Below are 22,063 nucleotides of genomic sequence, written 5' to 3'. Positions count from 1 at the left end.
TCGCATTTAAATTAACACCACAGACAGTACATATCATTGCCATCTGCAGAATACAAAATAATATATTTATTGTTTTTTTCACGTTAAGGAATAAATTAATCATTGCAGAAGATTTCTAGTAGTGTTCAAGTTCAGCACGTCATTAAAAGAAAACGTTTTTTTTTTTTTTTTTTTCGCTTCACGTTCCTGGGACGTGTTTCTTTTAGCCTGTACACATTTTAATAAAAGAAACTTGTTTCGAAGTTCTGAACCTCTGAATATGCAAGAATAGAACACTTCCGACGAATTCTTGATAATTTTTTTTTCTCCTGCTTTTTATTCCTGCATTTATTCTTTTTTTTTTTTTTCTTTTGTTACTATCGGCACAGGTGTTTAGGTCGAAAAGACATAGCTTTGAACTTCCGAACCACTAAGCATGTGACGAGCAGTGCCTTCTGACAACGAGTTTCTAATAGTGACCATCTACGCAACCTTTTATGCAGTGAAGAGCGACAGTAGCTATACATATGCATAAATAATTTCAGATTAAAATAAGCTCGACCACGCCCTCTTTCCCCGTATTGTTTTCTTTAACAGTCCGAAATACCTGCAAGGGGGAAAAAGAAGCTGAAGCCCCCGCCCCCCCCCCCCCCCCGCTACCCTCTTTCCCCCCGTTTTTCCTCTTCCGACGCCACTTGTATGGTAGAACGCTCCTCGACCTCGAGTTGTGTCGGCTTTTGTGCTTTTTGCGAGGCGATTCCTCCGTCCCAGAAAATAAACCTCCAGGACAATTATAAACTTCACCGGATCGGATTACTACCAGCGTGCAAGGGGTGGCGAGGTAGTTTGCCAGGTCGCTTCAAGGTTTTTCTGAGCCTCAACATCCTGCTCGCCCCTGGCCGTTTCGAACTGGATGAGTCTCGTAAAACAGTGCGTTCGTGCAATCACTACTGCGTGATGCAGGTTAAAGACCTCCCCCCCCCCCCCCCCCCCCCCCCCCGCCCCCGGGGCAGGCGGTCACAATTCTGCACTGGCAAATATTCTAGCACGTCCGGGACACTCGTGTCTCATTTAATTGCCTGACCAACTTCGCAGAATCTAGATGTCACACCCTAACTTTTCTAAACTTGATTTTGTGAAAACCAGTGAGTCGTGAAAACGTTATTTGAAACTGCAACTGTAGAAAAACTTGAAAATCGGACTTCAAACTTTGAAAACTTGGATTAAAAAAAAAATTCAAAATCTTCGAAGTTTTTTTTTTTTTTTTTTTTAATTTAGCGTTAAAAGAGAATCGAAACTTTCGACCTTTTCGAACTTTATGCCAAAAGAAATTCGAAATCTTCGAATTGTTCGAACTTTATGTCTATAAAAATTCGAAGCGTTCGAAGTTTTCGAATTTTTTTTACAAAGAATTTCGAAATCTTCGAATTTATCGAACCTGAAGTAAAAAAATATTCGAAATATTCGAATTCGAAATTTTAGAAACCGTGAAAGCTTCGAAATTTTCGAATTCGAAACTCCGCTGTGGACAAAAGTTGCGAATTTTTCGAAATCGAACCTCGGTCGGTACGAAAATATCGAAATTTTTCAAAATCGAACCTCAGTTCGCTTCGCAAATATCGAAACCTTTCGAAATCGAACCTAGGGTGGTTCGCGACATCCCTACTAAGAACCGAGAGTGACGGTGGTTAGTGTCCGCAAGTTCCCTCCCAAATACTTTTTCCCTCCTTTCGTGTGCGGCGAGACTCTTCACTCTTTAACGGCGTCGGCGGGTTGGCGCAGTTAACGTCGTCTGCTTTACGTCTGCTAGTTAAAGCGATGGCTGCTTTACCTTTACTGCGTCTGTCTGAGATTCACCGTTTTTTTACCGGCGAGAGTCAGCGTTGCCTCGAAAAACAAGGAGATGACAAGAAGAAGAGATTGACGTCTTAAAGGGCAACTCCGCTCAATTCCGAAAAATTTAGGCTTCCATGTGATTGACATTCACAAAGTAATACTCAACAACTCTACGTCTTCGGATTCGCGAAATGTGGAATATTATTTGTGTAATCCTAATTTAAACATCAGCAGATACCGAAACCGAAACTTCGGTTGCGTCAGGCAACATTGGTCTCGGGTCGTCACAGTCATGGGCACCTCACGTCGAACCACGTGGTCTTGTGACGTTCGGGAGGGAGCGAAAAACAGGACACGCGACGCGGGCAGGTCCTTTTTTTTTTTTTCTTTTTTTTGTGGACGCGGGCAGGTCGCTTCGCATGGCGTGGACGGTGATGGCCCGGGGGAGAGGGGGAAGGGGAGAAGACGAAAGAGGAGAAGGGGAGCGGAGAAACAGACCGATAAGCGCGCAGGGCAGCGGTGATCACGTGAACGCCCGGTCAGCCAACACCGGGAGGAGAAACTCATGACGTCATCGTTAAATTTCGCTCTGAAAAGTAAAAACAAGCAAAACGTGAGAATGAAGTATGCCTGCCTCTGACGTAGTGGTTCAACGTTGGCCGCTCCAACTCCGTGGCATTGACTGCGCTGATGATTGCGCCTCGCGCCGCACGCTAGAGTTGGCTGATTTCGGCGACTTGGCTCGCTTGAAGGTTCGCTGGCCAGTTTATTAAATATATAGACGGAATTAGATCGTAATATTTGACATGGGGTCTTCCTATATGATACTGAAGAGGGCTACATAGTTTTCTAAATATCAAAAATCAAGCGGAGTTGCCCTTTAAGCCTGGTTCAGACAGTTGCGTTTGACTGCGTTGCGGCTACGAGAAACCAGGACATCCCTGCTGCTTATATCTCGTGCCAAGATGATTCCTTGAATTGAATTCCACGCTTCATACGAAGCACAGATGTTCCGATGACTCGCTTTCTGTTCTCGACGCAACGCAGTCAAACGCACTCAAACGCAAGTGTCTGAACCGGCCTTTAATCTAAAATTGAGGTCAGCGATCAAAATATAATACGGGAAGGGTTCACAAGGGTCGCGCGGGCATATTCCATTCAGCACGCCAGCCGGTCGTGGGCAGACGATCGCCGAGTCGCGGAGTGCCTGCTAGGCTTAACTGCCGTGCACTCTTGGTCGCGTTCGGTGGAATCGTGCCCGTTGGAGCTTTTCCCGGGTGTTTGTGAATCCAGCGTTCTTGTTCGTCGTGGTCTGATTCAAGTACTTTTTACTTTTTTCTTGCTGCTTCAAGTCGGGACGCGTGAGAAGCACACGTAGAAAAATAAACGTCCGTTGGTCGTCGCGACCGCGACGCTGTCGGCCATGCTGATCTGATCGTAAGAAGTGCGTAAGACAGCTTCGGAGCTGTCGTAGGATGTCGTCGTAACCTGCGCAAAACTTACTAAAATTTCGTTTCGTGAATACGAATTTGTTCTCAAGTTTTGTATTACGCTTATTTTTGGCGTAAGATCGTTTTGTGAACCTGGCTTCTGGCCTCTGCACTTCCGAAAGTCGCAGGAAAGGTAAGACAGACGCGGACGACGTTGCGAGCAGACGACGTTGCAAAGGAGCAGACGACGCTCAGATAGGGGGTCGCGATCAGCCAATCAGGGCTCGCCGTTCTGACGTCACCTCTACCCCCTGCGCAAGAAGCAGACAAATTTGCCGTCCCCATTCTCTCGTTCTGTTTACCTCTTGCTAAGATTCGTCTTCTCATTCGCGTCATGTGACGATCGTTGTACAGTACTGACTGCGTCGCAGTCTTTCGGTCAACAGCCTGTGTTACACGCACAAACAGCCCCGCCAATGGATGCGCGAACGTGTCGCAGTCGCACGCACGCACACACAGACAGATACTTGCACATACATACACAGAAACGCACCACACGCCCACACACAAACGTAAAAACAAAAAATAGCTCTCTGCATGTAATGCATTGCGTGAACAGGACATCCACGTTTTTCGCCTTTTACTTCAAAAGGGTTTCGAAGCGCATCAAATTGTACCACTTAGGTTAGTGCCCCAAATCCACACTTTATAGCACACTCTAGTCACTGCTGACAGAAACACAGGGCGTTGCGAGATCCGACCATCTTCTTATCTCCACCAATTAGAGTCCGGCATTAGTCGATAAGAGCGCCGAAGAACCAATCAGGAGGCAAAAGCGTGAACATATTAAGCTACACCCCGCGTTTTTCAAGTTGACAGTGACTCTGATAGTTTTTTTCTGACAGCCCTACTATTTCAAGAGACAGACAGAAAACAACGGCGACCGTTTGTTCGCGGCAACAGTGTCACTCTCGGTGCGTAAATCGACGTTCCGCATTGATCAAACTTACGCACACACAAAACACAAAACGCGATTGCAAGAAGAGCGCAGATACAACCCTTCAGAGTCGGCAGCCCAGCAAAAACAACTTTTTTTTTTTTTTTGCAACGAGGTTGGCGACAATAATTGTCGGGACGCCGTGACAACAGACAGCTCAGGAGCGTCACGTGAACGACCTTTGGCTTATCCCCGTAAGCTCGCTAGTCCGTAGCCGCGTTACAACTTCTTATTTTCGTCCCGGCAAGTCCCTCGCGAAGGCTTAGGCACTCCATTTATAGCCCATCGCCCAATGAGTGTTTCGCGATTGCGATTGTTCTGTGTGTGCACGAGTGCGTGATGCTCCGCCTTATTTTTGCGCGGTGCTCCCTGCATCTGGCGTCCAATCGCGGGGAACTCACTTGCACGGCAGTGGAGGGACAGCACTAACACCCGCGAGAAATATTGGCGGCCTGACCTGAATGAACTGTTCGCGGTCCAAGATGCCCTCGACGCTCGTATTCATAATGGTTCCACCTTGTCATTTCGTCTCTGTGCGTCCTTATGCGCTAAGCAACCGAGGGAAAAGAGGAGACGAGAGGAGGATGCAGGAATTAAATTCACTGGATCCTTAGAAAGTAGCGCCAAGGTCCCCGTAATATCACCTTTATATGGTCTATGGAATGAGCAGTTTCTCCTGAACCCCTTCGTTCATGGTGAGCCGATTTAAAATTCGCGGTGACGGGTTGATTTGTGACGTAATTTCTTGTACACCGGTATTTTGTTGTCCCGCACCGGCGAAACGAGCGCACATCTCCGCAACGCCGTCCCATACGGTGTCGGTGCTTGGTGCCATTGAAAACTACAGGGTGATCAAGGAGAGGCCAGGCTCTTTAAATCGACCGCAAAATTCGGTTTCTTAATCTATCGCGCTACTACTTTGTGCAGCGTTGCACACAGATGGTGCTTTTTTTATATAAAATTTGCAAAAAGAGAACTTACCTGAGGAAAAAGTAAAGAAAGAAAAAGGCTTAGCTCCTATGGAAACGCAGCGACGCCACCGGTCTGCAAACAACGCGGCGCCGTTTCGCACGGGAGACGAGAGTTGGCGCAAGCGGTCACGACGCCAACTGCCGCCGACGAACGAGCATACGACGCCGAGAGCCGGCGTCTTTAGCAGACAAAGAATTGCAGTTCCTTGTTGTTATCGCGCCTGTTTTTGTTTCTGCGACTGTCGCCGCCTGCGGAACGCGTGCCGCTTTTGAGTCGAAAAGATCGTCTGCTAAAGACCCCGGCTCTCGGCGTCGTATGCTTGTTCGTTGGTGGCGTTCGTCGCGCCATCTCTTGTCTCCCCTGCGAAACGGCGCCGTGTTGTTTGAAAGACCGGTGGCTTCGCTGCGTTTCCATATGAACTAAGACTTTTTCTTTCTTTACTTTTTCCTCAGGTAAGTTCGCTCTTTGCAAATTTTACAAACAAAAGCACCATCTGTGGGCAACGCTGCACAAAGTCGTGGCGCGATAGGTTAAGAAACCGAATTTTGCGGTCGATTTAAAAAGCCTGGCCTCTCCTTGAATCACCCTGTATTTTTTTCTCGTCTCGAAACACGCAAGAACAATGCCATTGTAAGAGAACTCGGGAGATGAGCACGAGTGATAAGGAGATTACATACCCAGTGCCAAAGACGCTTATATTGACGAAGGACGCTTTCAGTACGATGATGCTTCATGGAGATCTTGGCGCGGCTGGCTTCGAACGACCCTTTCCAAGATTCCTAAGGACCGATCATGGCGATTGGCAAGGCAACAAATGTCGATGAGCCAATCACCTGGCGAGGTTTTTGTTGTCTGTATGTTGGTATCCGTTTGTGTCCCACCGCAGTGTAGACTTTTTTTAAATAAAATAAATCATATTTTTATTTAAATCGAATTTATTTGATTTAAATCAAAATAAAATTCATTTAAATCAGCGTGACTAAAAAGTAGGGACTTTTTATGTGTACATTTATTTTTAAACATGGCAGATTGATTGATAAATATAAATGAATTAATATTTTTTGTTTAATTTTGTTTCGTCAATCCATATGCTCACCGCGATAACAGTGCAGAAGAAATTTAAAGTACAGTTTAATTAATTACTTTTTATTCGTGTAACCCCAGCTATACTCGAACAAAACCAGCTTCTTTTTTTTTATACCTCGATTCAGCTTAAAGGAGCGACATCGATTTTTGTACTTTGCGCAAATACCGCTTAGAACGGACCCCTGACGTTATTCACCTGTGAAACATCCGTTCGTTTTTCACCACACGCAATCGAAGTCGCAGAAAAAATTAAAGAAAAAATGAGCAGCGTTCACCTCCTCAACTCTCAGCAAGAGTTGAGGAGGTGAACGCCGCCAATGTTGATCATAACCACGCACTGGGGTTGACAAGGCACAGGACACGCGCTGGGATCCAGACATTGTTATGGTTCGGCTATTGTCGTCATTGCAGTGATTGGACACGGGCCACTGCCCGAACGCTTCTCGAGCTATCGATCATCACGAGCCCAAATCGAGTGCCCACGCCATGCTCGGGTCCAACCTATGAGCCGCATTCAAATATCGTCACTGGACGATACTGCTACCGCCCAGCTACGTCATCAGGTTTTGCGGAGGAGAAATTGACTGAAAACGCTCGCCTTCGCCCTTGAAACTACACCGCAACAAATGAGTTTCTCGGCCAGTGGCGTTGCGCGCCAGTATGCTTGAGTCCCACTAGTGCCGGTAAGCTCGAGTAAAGTGAAAAACATTCCATTTGAATATCGTTACACCGCCCCTTTAAAAGGATACTTCAACGAAATTTGAAATATATTCATCGTGTTCAAAACTAGGTTGAATATGATCCACAATATCCGTAAATGACAATCGCACGTTTGTATTTTGAGCTTGGTGTCTGTATTTATTGTTATAAACGGCCCACTCTAGCAAGCGCTCGAAGAAGGCCCAGCTTAGAGCACGTGACATCCGACGCAATTGTGACGTAGGTCGTCTCGGGACGAGCAAAGCTACGGCGAGTCTGACGTCGAGGGGATGGCCTAGTCGTTCCAGCCACCAAAGCGGCTGCTTTTGTACGAATTTTGAGTGACGGTTTAATCTTTTATAATCGGTGTAGGGGGACAATAGCTACTTCTGTAACACACAAGAGGGATTCTCGGGAAGACGAGAGTTCCTCCTTCCCCTCTTCTCTCGTCGTGACCGGAGGCGAGACACTCACCGTCACTAGCTGTCAAGCTTCCTAGACGGCCATTACAAACGAGGCGTTAGCGACATCCACCAGGTGCTCTTTGCTAATTGTTTAATTCGTTTTAAAATTCCTTTTCGTGACTTTTTTAACAAGATATTGGCGTGTTCGATGTAATACTGCTCCTTTGAACACATATAGACCATAAAATAAGCGCCGAAATTTCGTTGTAGTATCCCTTTAAGTCCAGACGCAGCCGGCTCTACGAGCTGGTAGGACCAATCAGACAGCGAGAAAAACGCATTGTCATGGTGTTGGTCATGTATATGTACGTGTCCTATATCATCGCTGAACCAATCAAAACCAGAAAATGCCAATGGACTTGCGCTTTGACGCTGCTTAATGAGTCCCATCAGCTCGTAGCGTCGGCTTCGTCTGGACTTAAGCTGAAACCAAGGGTAGTTGCTTTATTTTCGAGCTCTGATATGCTGGCAATAAGTCATTACATTTTTGTGTTTTTTATTTCTTTCGCTTTCAGATTTGCTCGAACGAAGCGTAAGGTAGAAAGAAAGCTCCATGATCTGATTTGCTCAGAAGACCAATGCTTTTTACTCGCGTTCAGACGAATATAAATCTTGCTTGATTTTTTTTTAGTACAAAACAAATGCACTAGAAAACGTCAAATGACAAACAAAACTGTAAACAATAACTTCCTTCAATTATTTCTGGGGAAAGGTTTGATTGAAGTCATCATAGTAAAACTTATCTGATTTAAATCATAAATTGAATCGTCATATTTTTTTTTTACTTTTGTATTTTGCGCTGGCAGGTAGGGAAGGCAATGACGCTACGATCTCAGGATCCAGTGGCTTTAAGCATAGCAAGACTATCACAATGTTTTATGGTATTGAGGTCCAGTTTTATAGACTTTTCTAAAGCGTGACTCGCGAGTACACTTGCACGTAACGCCATTCAGTCACAATCTTTTTCGCCGAGCAATTTCCGGAATACAGAAGCAGACTTTTTTTTATTTCGTCTCACTTTCGAGAACCCCGCTAACATTGTCGTGGGGTCATGAATCACGGCTGATATGGATCCGGTGGGGACCCGTTGATGTCATCCGAATGCGACTCATGGAATTGACACGAGAACTGCGGTAGCGCTCGGCTTGGGCTGGGGGCTAATGAATGGGTCGGTGGGTATTCGATTGACGCTTGTGTCCAGTAATTGCAGTGACGGAAATCTCCGAGACCCAAGAACAGTCGTGGCCCAGCACGTGCCCTTTGCATTGCAGCATGGCGATATGATAAACCTTGATGGCCTGTCATAAAAACCGGCATTCACTGACGTGATCCCTTGTTCTGACTGCGAGTTGAGGTTAAGAAGGCTGCTTGTTTTTCTCCGGTCTGTTCTGGGACTGCTAGTGTGCGAGAGAAAAGGAAAAAAAAAACTAATGTGCGTTTCGTTTATCATGAACATGAAAGATGCATTCTGAGCAATAGTTAGTGAAAGTAGGGGCTTTATGCACCGTCTATAACGTTATTTCTGAATTATTGGTATTCCGAGGAACATGTTGGAATGGTTGTTTCAGTGCTGCAGATATTAACCTCCATAGCGTTGAACGTTTCATGCTAAAAACTAATATAAATGGCACTTTTCACGTGCGTTCGTCGTTGCCTTAGTCGTTCACTTGGAATCTATCCTACACACAGGGTGATTGCGTGCAGCGTGTGTCGCTATACTTTCTGTAGCAATGCAGTCAAAAGAACGGGAGCGTGTGGTTCAGCGCCATAGCCACCACGGTGGCTCCGAGGCGAATGCGTCGGCCTACGGATCCCCCATGTGGCGGGTTCGAATCCCAACCGAGGTGCCCGCAATCTGACGGACGCTTATTGCGGAGAAGGCGCCGTGTAACCGAGCTTTCGGTTGCACATAAAAAAATCTCCAGGTGGTCGAAATTAATCCTCAGTCCTCCGCTGTACCGTGCCAGATGCCCGCCGTTGGTTTGGCACGTAAAACCCCCAAATTTGACTTGCTTGAGCGCCGATTCATCGTGTGCACACAGACTCCCCCTCTCCCCAGAAATGCCTTAGAGAGTTGTCCCCAAATACACCCCAAACATGCTCCAGGTTATTTTTTTTTTTTTTGTAGCACAAAGAACTTATTTAGGGGAGAGTTCTGCGCATGCGTGAGCTCTCCTTGCGTCTTTTTTTGGCAACCCAAATGTGTTTCGGAGGAAACGGGACAGGAAAAATAGCAAAACCTCTAGCAGGGCCTCGGCTATACCAAAGTCCTTCTATAGACCTATTGCTAAATTAGAATGCTGGGAATGTATGAGGCGCCGCACTTGCTGGCGTCCGCAGCATTAACTGTTTTAAACCAAGAGCCTAAAACATATGGCATCTTGCACTTGTGTTCGTCAGCGCCTTCTTTTGGTTATTTACTTCGAATCTTTTACACGGGGAGGAGGAGCGCGTGCCGCGCGTAGACCTGCATTCCCGGCATTCTCCCTGTTGTTTGTGCAACTTAGCAATAGGTGCATGCGCTACTGGTCACGAAACTTCTCCGTAACGCTATTGAAGAGCTTGTTACGCAACCACGCGTGGCGCTTGCGTCGACGAGGTGGCTAAGAGCCGCCAATCTAGCCAGCACTGCTAGGAGTCTGGCAACCAGAAAGTGGGATCGTAATTTCGAGCCCGCTCCGAAAGAGCTACCGATAGATGGCGGTGACGCGTCATCGCACAGGAAGCGTTTCTCGTTAACGTGAGCGTCTTCAGATATGTACTCTTACTCCAACTGTTCAAACTTCCTCTTCTGCAACAATCTCCAAAATAATATCACTCTCCATTCCTTCTCCTAGCCTCAAAATTACTTTTTCAATGCCCCCATCACCGTGAAGATTCAGCGTCGTAGTAGCGCCATCAAGTAGATGTTCTGCGAACCCGTACACTCATGCTGCCTGACTCTTTTTCGCTTGCAAAAATATCGTTTTGTTCAAAAATAAACGAAAAAAGCTCATTTATAAGTTATTTTATTAGAGATTAATAAAACATTATCGGTGCTTGCATACAGTGTAATTTATAGGCGCAGCAAGATGTCGGTGCACGAGAAGTTGTTTTTTACTAATCTACTTGTCACTGCGAATTTGGAGTGACACACCGAGATTGGGTTGACCAAACAAACATGCCCCTTCTGTAATAGTAGCACCCCTGGCGGCAGCTGTTCAGCCTGTACCAAACTGTGGCCGATGTTTCGTGACGAGTAGCGTATTACTGACCTTTACAAAAATCTGAAGTAAAAGTATTTTGAACTTCTGTTGAAACTTTTCTGGAATCGTATTGAAACTTTTTAAAGTTTTTTGAGGTTTCCCACAGTTTATTTTGACAACTCCTAGTCAAAATTGGCCACTTAAATGTTTTAGAGTTCCTTCTAACATAAATTTTGTTGAATTATTTTTGACAAAACCGCAGACTACCTTAAAAAAGAAAAAAAAAGACTCGATTTTTTAAAGATATATATTAGTGGTACGTACATTAGTGGTACGTACGTACTAAGTTAGTGGTACGTACATAAACGTCCCACAAATACACATTAGAAACGAACAAAAGCACAATTGCCATGAAGCACTCAACTATGTTGAGGCCTCAGGACTTTGTGTAGTCAATGTAAGGCTCCAGAGCCTTATATACCCTACACATTGAAGGAAATCATTTGGCCGGTGACCCCCTCAGCACTTATTAAGGTTCCAAGTGACCGATCTCCTTCTCGGGAATCTGTCAAGGGAAAACGGTGTTTCGAAATTCGTGGACTCTATCTTTTACTAAGGGCCGGTTGCACCAACGCCGCTTAGCGCAAAGCGGAGCTTAGCTGGGAACCTAAGCTAAGTTTCGGTTTCGTTCGGTTGCATCAAAATCGCTTATCGCTAAACCTAGCACTAAACTACGCTTATCGTAAGCGCTCAACATTGGGCGCTTTGCTTTTGGTTGTTTCCAACGTTACTAAAACACTCAGTTGGGAAGCTCGCCGTCGAAACCTTAGCCGCTGGCGTCCACCGAGACCGAGCTAAATACGACAACAGCGCCACTCTTTGTCACTTGTCTGTACTGTGGTCACCTCGAGCCTTTTCAAAGCCTGTTTTTGCGTAAAAACAAACGGAAAATACTCTTTTTGTATGAAATTTATTGGAGTTTAGTACCAAATAATGGGCGCGTGATGTTTTTATCATCTTTAGTTCGCAAGGTTTTGCGGAACAATTATTATTGTTTTTATAAAACCATTCCTCAGCGGGCCTTTCGGGTAGCGCGTCCAGACCTAGGTGCATTTTAACTTCGGTTGTTGAACGCGGCGCGTCCGCCGGGGTGACAGGGGTGGCACCCCTGTAACCTCTACCGCTGTATCTGTTCTTAAAGCCAAAATAGAAGTCACGTGCAGTTCCTCAAGTGGCCGTTGCGGGAAAAATGGTGGCGTTGTGTTCGTTATTAGCTCGGTGCTCGGAGACAGATTGGAGCCACTTTTTCAAAGCTGTCTGTATGGGAGTTTCCCAACTGAGTGTTTTAGTAACGTTGGTTGTTCCTTAATCCTGGATTTCAAACATGGTGGCTGGTTTGTGGCGGTCGACGCGGTGGACGAAATTGGTTGTACAAAGTGTTTTAGGCTACAGCAGCGTGAGAGTCAACAGAATGACCTTCGGTTGTGACAAGGATGCAAAATATTGTCGCGTCAAGTGTTTATCAACCCCTGTTTTCAAGTTGGCTCTCCACTTGCAGTGCGTGTTAGCCCTAACCGAGATACCTACGGAGCTGTGGGACTCACGTCTGTCTTCCCTTTGGTTATTCTGTCAACGAGCTTATTCGTATGTACTTACTGATTTTCGCATAACTGTAAGGCATTGTTATTTACCACCTTCTTTATTTCTACTTGCAACGGATATCCTTCAATCCGATCAGCGCGTTAAATAGTGGCAGTACATGATCTCGGCGATCAGCTGATTGTCGACACTTCTGCCGTTTGCATCAGATTGCGGCGCTTGTAAATTATAAAACAGCGAAAAGTCAGTTTTTTTTTCGTTTTCTGAGTTTCGAGACAATCTTCGGTGAATTTTTCTTGTCTCGCGAGTAGAATCTTGGCTTCAGAAAACTGTATCGTTCCATAACTGTAACTTTTCTGGTGATCGCGTTTTTTAGGAATATTTTGCTTTATGACTTTCATTCGTAGCGACGACAACTCGACGACTTCTATTCGACGATTTCCGGGCATTTTCGCAGCTGTCATGGCGAGTTCGTCACTGTTTCGAACTTCATCGGTCTCACGTATGACTTGATTTTAGTAGTCATCTTACCTGCCTACTTATTCTCGATGACGTTTTGTCTTCAGCGATGTAGTGAGTAGAGCGTCCTCCTCGCGTTCGGTGAGATCTGGGGCCCCCGATGGCTCCTTTACTTCAAAATGTGAGCACGAAAACTACTGCCGCTGTCAAAATATTCTGTTATTGACCGATATTAAACGCACAATCACAGATGTGAAGAGCATTCGTGTTTATTTAAAGCGTTGACTCCTGTTTTTGAAAGTTAAGCGAAAAAATGATTGAATTTGGAGACCTTTAATTCCTTGCTCACCGAAGAAATACAGCGAAAAGCAGACGGCGACTACAGCAGGTTTTTTGTTTACATATCTCGAGATTCCTTACCGCCAATCGTATTCGTCCCTCTGAGCGTTCCCTAGTTCACCCTGTGTGTCCCTAGATTCCTTAGGCAAATCCAGCGTTTAGCTAGGGGCGCGTCTGTAAAGCCGGGTTAACGTTGGTGCAACCGGAATTTAAACCCGTGCTTATCCGAGCTCGGTTTAGCACGCTAAGCCCACTTAGAAAACAGCCGCTTTGGGTTAAGGTAAGCGACGTTGGTGCAACCGGCCCTAAAAGGCATTGGTACAACTAATAATATTTCTGCGCAGTCGCTAAAACAACATCCACAAAAACAGTTCCTAGAAGAAATGTTATCACTTTTCAGACTTTACTGGCGAGAAAAAGAGGGGGAAGCGGGTTAAGTTAACGCGTTTCAGCGGTCCGTCCGGACGTAACGCTAGGCACAGCAAACTTTTATGTTACGTGGGACGTAACTTTAGTTTTATTTTTGTTACGTCGGACGTGTTATCAGAATGCTTTTTTATATAGAAGCAGCAAAGAGAATGAGAAATGTCACTTGCCTTTGTACTTTGATTTTAAAAAAGGAAGAGTCATACAATAAAAGGAAAAGAAGTGCAAAGCAAGTTACTATCATATTAGAACTCTTACAAATATGTCAACAGGGAAAAATCTGTAGAAAATGTCGTTTCCCTTTCAATATTTTCAAAAATTGTAAGCCGTTTTTCTTCAAAACTTTCTTCCAAATTAAAAAAATGTCCTCAATATTTTTCATAAAATAATAAAAAAATTAATAATTTTACTATTTTTATAAAACAATATAAAAGATAATGTAAATAAGTTTTTTTTTTTTTTTTTTTTAGAAAATAACCAACAAAAAAACTTCATTACAACTTCTTTGTAATTCTTTTTATAAATAAGTCTACAAAACAAAAACTCGTATTTTTCTCTTTTGAAAGTTTATTAACAATAATCAAAACAAAGTGCGTTCATAAGGGAATGCAGTAGGATCCCCAAAAATCAGTAAGAAGTAAAAAAAAAAAAACACGTCGAGACTTGTTTTTGAAAGGGGAGACCGATTTTCTCGGCAAGTACAAGTAGGAATGAATACCAGAACAATGGCAATGACGTACAAGTGCACGACATGTATACATGTTCGCAAGTTCTATAGTGATTTCAAGAACCTCATGAGTTAACCCAGGAGGATTCCGTCCTTACAGAAGAAACGTTTGTTTTTAGTGAAAGCGGTATAGATACTAGAAGTTTTACAAGTGACTGATATGTTCGACTGTAGCCCCTCAGCTGCGATGCGCAGCCCAAGACACACGTTTGCAAGAACGGCCCCAGGGCGCCGCCATCTTGGTCATTGGGGTGCGCTTGGGCGCGACCATAATCCGACTACGACGCCCTGCTAAGGCGTCGTAATTGGATTATGGCTGTGCCCAAGCGCACCCCAACGGAGCAAGATGGCGGCGCCCAGAGGCCGTGCTTGCAAACGTGTATAGCAGAAGCCACAAGGGCGTGATCAGGGCTTTCAGCGTCCGTGCTCAGCATGCTTTGCTCGTGTGGCGCATGCAAGAACAGGTCCGGCAGAGCCCTTCAATCCGCTACTGGTCACGAAACTTCGGTCAATGTTTGGTTGTGTACAAACATTTATTGACGCTGTACTAAAAGACAGAAAAAAACGGGTAACTGGGAAACGATCAAAAGCATGGGCACTACAAAGATGATGGGGCGGACGAAACAAACTTAACGCAGCAAACCAAACGGTGTCGCACCTTACATCGCATGTTACATCTCGTCACCAAACGAAAGAAGGGCTTTCTCCCCAAGTGGCGGAGCAAGGAACCCCACACTCGAAAGAGCAGGGGCCACATCGCACGGTTCCACCATTGCTGAGCAACTCCTGCGCAACGATTATGCCATACAGCCAGTTGACCTACCACCAAGAGAAGTAGGGTGAAGGCGCTCCAAGGATTACGACCGCTTGGCACCAAGTGTCGGACTCCCAGATCCCGGAAACCATGGTGTACCAAGCGCCAAAAGGATTTCGCTAAGAAAACGTGGGCACTCGTCTTCACCTGACCGCAGTTCGGGCATCGAGGGTCGGGAACCATGCCCCCGAGGTGGAAATTCTGTATGGATACCTCCCAGCTTCGACGCCACTCGAAATCTTCCACGGGTCTGGGAGGACGCCGAGAAACGAATGACGACGACGGAAAGGCATCCGCCCGGTTCCGCTCCTTCGAAGTGATTCGTTTCGCGCAGACCTCCTCGACAATGCGAGCCGGTCACGCACCTCCAGGATGGTTCGTCGTAATTCTTCATGGCAAGCCACCGCTGCTCGGTAAAAGTATACAAGTAACTGAATCGTGGGAAAGTAGCGCCAAGCTCCTCGTATGCTCGCCATTTTGGCCCTTGAGATGAAAAATTTATCCTCGACCTCACCATTCTTGGTGAGCCGATCTAAATCCGCTGGTGACGGGTAGCTTTATGGAGACGTTTCTTGTACACCGAGATTTCGCTATCCACACACCGGTGAAACAGGCGTACATCTCCACCACCACACGCGGTGTCCGTGCTTCGAAGCATTGAAAAAACATTTTTTTCTGTTTTGAAATACGCAAGAACCACAACAGCATAATTGTATACGAGTCCGTGGAAACGGGCATGATTGATAAGTTTACTGCATACACAGTGCCAAAGACGCTCATATTGGCGAGGAACGCCTTCAGTATGATGATGCTTCAGGTGATCTTGGTGCGACTGGTTGTGAACGACCCTCTCGAAGCGTCGAAGATTTGAATGAACCGAAATGGGCGCTTGTCATAGCAACGCAGACCGATTAGCCAATCGCCTTGCGAGGTTTTGGTTGTCTGATTTGTTAGCCGAATAAGCAATGCAAGCGTGACGTTTTGCATTGCTTAATGTCACAACTAAGACGGCGTTCTTTTGGTCTAAACGTAGGTTTCGGCGTCCTCATTCGCTGAGCTGCCTCCGTAAGCTGCGGTGATTGGCTCTCCCAGTGTTGTGCGGGAAGGTAGACGCACGGACGTTTTTTAGAGTGTAGGCCCGGGATGGGTAAATATCGTGATGCGATAACCAGCGAATCCGATAGTTTCGTCCGCGATTCGAAGGATGCCATTCACACTCACATTTGGGGTGCGGATGTCGAACGAATCGATGCTATTCACATTGGCGCTACCCCAAACTTTATGAACAAGCTTTAAAAGGCAATGCCTTGTGAGAGCTGACCTGAAAGAACACGGCACCGCGATACACTAAAATACCTATCATTGGGCCCCTTTCAATCATCTTAGCCAATGAGAAGGGTAGTGCAGTATCAGTGGCACCGGGGGTCCGCCTTTTATTCTGCAGAGGCCAGGCGACCGTTGGGGTGAGAAACCGCGGTCACCTATCTCTTGGGCTAAGCATGGTTTAAGAAAGCCTAGTGGTTGGTGTTTCGAGTGTATCGCGGAAAATTATGCACATGCTGGGAACTTCCGAAAGCCTAATTCTCATGGTGCGACTTCTTACGATTTCGCACTTGCGACGTTCAGCACCACCACCTTTCTTTTTATTTTGTTTTTATTTTTTTTGCAACACGAGCGAAGTTTTAAGTAAAATTGCGCTATAGAAATCAGGCATGAGCGTCTGGCTCTTTTAAAATAAAAAATTGAGTGCAAAAAAAAAAAAAAAAGTTACACGAAAGATATTGTAAAAGCTTGGTCTGCACTCTAAAAGCAAGAAACACGTCACAAAGTTTGTGCCTTGTGCTACTGAGGTGGTTTACAGGATTCCTTTAACGTGTGGTCGTGTTTCCATAGGGCAGACGGGACGTTGCTTAAATGATAGACTTCGAGAGCATGCGGCTTCTCTTGGCAACAATTACGGTTCCCACTTGCCGGGGCATTGTAAAACTTGTGGTTGTTCCCCCACGCTGGACGGTGCGCAGGTGGCGGGACGCAACAAAAAAAGGTTGGAAAGAGAGTTGCTGTAGGCGGCAAAAATACATGCTTGTGACAAAGACGTTTGCATAAGCGTCGCATCGGTGTATATGCAGTCGAAAGAGTACAGTTTCATTAACACTATCTAAATTGTTAATATTAACGCGGCGTTTTTTCTATTCCTTTCCTCGTTCGCATTGTGCGGCGGGGTGATGTGGCTGTTTTGCTTACTTTTTGCAAAAGGCGGTGGGCGGGCTGTATCTTCTGATTTGGCGGTACGCCGTGTTTTTGTTGAGACGATATTAAGCGCGTGCACGGCGATAGCAAAGCTGGAAGCGTTCAGTAAACTTTAGTTGCCAGTTAGCGCTTGTCCTGCGTGCTTCTTCGCCTTTTTGTCCCGTCTTTTTTGCGCTATTTTTAATATGAATTTACACGAAAGAACCTTGTTTCTCCAGTTTCTGAGGTTACATAAACATCTAGCATTTGATGCGAATGCGTATTCCCGTTATCTGACATTTGTCGGAATTTATAACCAAACTCCGAAAGACCTACGGGCCACGGCAAGTACAGCAGAATAAAAAGCATTTGGCCATGTGTGTTTTAGTTGGCGCGACAGCCCTCATTCGATTTACGTAAGTGAGGAAAAATCGGACGCAGTGTTTCCACGGCCTTTTCGCTATTTTTAGCCATCAGCACTCTCGCAATGGGCAATCGTGACCGGTTTGTTTGCGTCATCGTAGGCGTTCGAATTCACGTAGTGTCTTTCTCGTGTTCTATTCCCTGCGTCAGCTATTCGTTCGCTGTTTCTATTATCGTCGCGGTTAAATGTATTTCGTATGTTCGCCCACACGCGAAACGCGCAATCAAAGATATTGCGAGGACACTTGTTACCTGGCCTTAAAAAAAAGTACGTTAAGCCTCGTTTAGGACCGGAAAATAAAAATAGGTTGTTCTACTCCGTTCCACTTTACGTGCGAGAGTGGCAGAAACTCCAAGAGCGAGTTCTGAGCTTTCAGTTTCTCTGCCAACCACTCGCGCTTGTGCAGGGCAAGCATCACTAGCGCAACATGCTCATGCTTGCGGCTTCGGCATCGCGCGCACATAAAGTGAAACAAACTATAAATGGCTTGCACTGACGTCACATCAGCTGTGGTGGCATCGCCGCTGAGCGCGCACACTCTAAAAAAAAAAAAAAAGGTGCCGTTTTACACCTTTTTGTTCCATATAATACATCCCTGGGTAGCTAAACTCGTCGAGCAAAACACTCTTTGCTTTCTGACGTAGCGGGGGGAGTGACCAAAACAACGCCGCAAAGTTTCCTCCTCCCTGCGCGCGCTCAACTTCGCAACTTTTGACGAAAAATCCCCCGTGATCCCTAGGCGGTGCACGAGAGCACGAGACAGCGCGGGGAGGCGAGCGTTCACGCCGCTCGCTGTACGTTGTCTTTGAGCTCTCTAGCTCCGACAATCCCGTTATGCCTCGCCCAGGCGAGGAGCGAGAGCAGACGACGAGAGTTCGTCTGCTACGATGCGGCATTCGCACAGCGGAACTGAAAGAAAACGTTGGTTTTCTGCTCGAAATCGCGTCCCGCGGGCCACAAACTCAAACGCGAGCTTGAATTGTAAGCGTCTGATATTTCGCGAAGGGAGGAATCGACGACCCGTGTTTTATTTGCAAAATTTGAATCGCTTTGTTGCCGTACAGACGCTGAAACCTACCAGTGTGTAATGAAAGGCCCAGGACAAACACAGAGGCCGCGAGATCTCACATAATCTGTGTGCGGGTGAAAAGTGGAACATTTTTCGGCAAAGCTCCCACAGCAGAAACCTGTGACGCATTCACTCAGCGTCCGGGAAGGCTAAACATGGAGACGTTGCCCGAGGCTAAAGCAAAGTCATATTTGAACGGCAGCTAACTTGCCCGGTCGTATTTTGTTTTGAGAAAGCTCTCGTTCTCAGTGCCCTCACCAGGGAAACAAAAAGTTTTACGAAACGTATGGCTAGATGTTCCAAAGAACTAGATTTAAGCCGTATCCCTTCAGTGGTTCACTCATAATACTATGCTTAAAAAGAAGCAAGCTCTTGCGTGTACAGTGCCATCAAATTTTCTCAAGTGTATGCTGTTTGTAGTCAGCTGGTTTCGGAAACTTACGCCGTTTGTAGATATCTCTGACAGCCGAGTTCCTTAATTGGAAGTCATTGCAAATATAAGTTACACGTTGCAGCAACCAACGTCTATAGATAAACGATGGCAGCGACTGGCGCTCTCGCATTCCCACCCATCACGTCGAACAAAAAGGCGCTAGTTTTGGTTTGAGGTCAGCACTTGGCAACAGCATCAGTCTGCACTCGGTGCATTCGGCAAGTTCGTTCGGAGCCTGTTCTCTGTGCAGCACCCCGCGGGTGCAATGCATTAGAACTCTCACAGTGCAAGTCTGGATCGCGGATTGGGAGCCCGTCACTGACCTCACCGGCGGCCATTGCTTGACAACAGGCAATACGCCGCGTCCTGTCTAGTTCTCCCTTCGTTTTCGTCCTTGTTGTTTTGGCGTATTACACCATGAGGCAATACACGCAAGTCTAAGGGAGAAACACGCAAAAATAGGAAGCTTGTACACGGTGCTCGAGGGCGAGTATTGCATGACGTGCTGCGATGATTATATCGGGTGCTTGGAGATCAAATAGACATTCGTCAAACGTTGGAAAATTGATTTTAAAAAAAATGGGCCGGAGCACCACCAACTTTACTGAAGTTGCTTGTTTCGGTTGCTAAATAAGTGGCACGTTCAGCGACTGAACGGCACGCTTCGAGTTTCAGTGTGTCACGGAAGCCCTCACATCAGTTCAAAGAAAAAGCTTTCACCATGAAGTACTATGTACAAGCGGTTAAGACGATGCAAATGTCCCCAGTAAAGGCCTAACTTGTCGTTTGCTGAGCTTTGACGACTCCGAAATCACGGATGACTCCACAATAACTATCGTTAGCCCTTGTCTCATTAAACACATCGCAGTTAGCGCCCAACAAAGTCGCCCTCGACCATCAACCACACAACATTTATTTAAACAAGATTGGTATTCTAACGCGTTTAATATTCTTGCCTACAATAGTAACTGTTATTTGCGGAAACACGATGGAAGTTTCATGATCGAGAACAACCTACTAACGTAATAAAATTGAGTTTTCCCGTTTCTCCTATAGCATGCATTAGCTCACGTCAAGCGATGACTGCCGGTGGTGCCGCTCGACCCCAGCAGTACAGGCCTCTATCCGCGATCCAGCCTCCTAAGAGATCAATGGTGCCAGTGCTATTAGACATAAATCGTTTATTTGCATCGGTACACCCATACCTGCCGGATGTCGGGACGAGGCGCAAAACCGTACATCCGGCCAATATTGAAGCAGGTTTTCGGCCGAAATTGCCTCAACACTCGCCAAGAAGCAACGTGCTGTTTCGGTGACTCGTTTGTGTAATTTATTTGTTCAGTCATATTATTGGGTCCCGGGCCACTGTGTACACCCAAAAAAAAAGAAATGTAGTGTGGTAATTGCACCTTGACGAGAGCAGGCACGTAGCCAGGATTTTGTTTAAGGGGGGGGGGGGGGGGGGCGCACATGACAAAGTGCTTTATGAGGGGGAGGGGGAAGAGGAGGCCCCAGCAAAATGGAAGATTTCGGGGGGGGGGGGGGGGGGGCCGTATGACCCCCCCCCTGGCTACGTACCTGAGGAAAAGGGGTATTGTAATTTTACATCCTTATAAAAAGGTGTAGTGCATTATCACACGTTTTAAGAAACGTGTTAAAAAAAATCACACATTTTTAAAGGTGTGAGGTTTACATTTTTTTTTAAGGTCTATTGCTACACTTATTAGGGTATTAGTTATGGGACACCCCACTTACATGTATAAGGTGTGAAAATGTTTAATGTGTATATACCTCTAACGGAAGAAAATCTCTTTCATGTGATTACATCGCATGCCGATGAAACGATCTGTCGATGACACGTCGTTCGATGAACTGATTTGACCGCCAATGAGTGACGATTGCCAGTGGAATTTCGGGGAAATAATTCTGCCGGTTGCCGGGAGACTCGACCCTACCCAAGAATTACCCCGGTTCTTGTTTGTTTTCCTACATTCTTAATTGTATACCAGCTTATTAGTACCTCTTCGAATATTACAAAAAAAAAAAAAAACGATGGCAGCCGCAAAAACTCTGACAGCCCGGCTCACAGTCATGTGGGAGACTGACAGGTGCTCGTCAGTCGCCACCATGCTTTGAAAGCTACCGGTTCTGAAGAACCGGAGCGCGCAGAGAACTTGTGGTTCCACGGTCATGGTAGACGGGATTGTCCGCCGCCTCGAAGTCCGGGCGCCGAACGAAGCTCGTCGCAGAGTCAACGCACAACGGCTTTCGATAGCCAGTACTGTCGCCGAAAGTCGTCGTCGGGGAGTTAAAAGGCATCCCGGTGGTCTCGGTAGCGACGCCGACGGTGGCGGAAGATAAGCTCGGCCGCAGCGTACGGCACCGCCATGTTGACGAAGTTTAACTTCGCCTCGATCCGAAGCGAAGATCTCGAGCTCAAACCACGGCTCTCGCAAAGTTCGGAAACGTCATTTTGACGTTAGCGACAACTTCGACAAACGAGGTTTCTAATCACTTTTTTTTTTACACAAACTTTGGAGGGATTTGGAGCGTCAGCAGGTCGCCTAGGGACAATCTGCAAAGCATTAATTTTAGCTTGGCGTAGGGATGTAGGGACAAATGGGCGCTACGTCATCGGCGAAGCCGTTCAATCAGCGGGCTCCTCGCGCCCCTCACGCGTTGCACGCGCGCCTCGAGGAACTTTGCTAGATTCTGCCTCTCTCAAAGAAATGAGCGTTCGGATGATTGACACCTCGGTCGGCGCGACGTCAGCGTCGCGAGAGTCCAATTAGCGCGTTCCGCAAACTTCGGCCACAAAGTTGTGCTTGACCAGTTTAGCGACCCAAAACTTCAGTTCGACAAACAGCGCACGATAGTCGAACAGACGGCCCCAGCG

This window comes from Ixodes scapularis, unplaced genomic scaffold, assembly GCF_016920785.2.
Source record: "Ixodes scapularis isolate PalLabHiFi unplaced genomic scaffold, ASM1692078v2 PGA_scaffold9__187_contigs__length_104089568, whole genome shotgun sequence".
NCBI classification, from domain to species: domain Eukaryota; kingdom Metazoa; phylum Arthropoda; class Arachnida; order Ixodida; family Ixodidae; genus Ixodes; species Ixodes scapularis.
Note: the sequence above shows the minus strand (reverse complement) of the source record.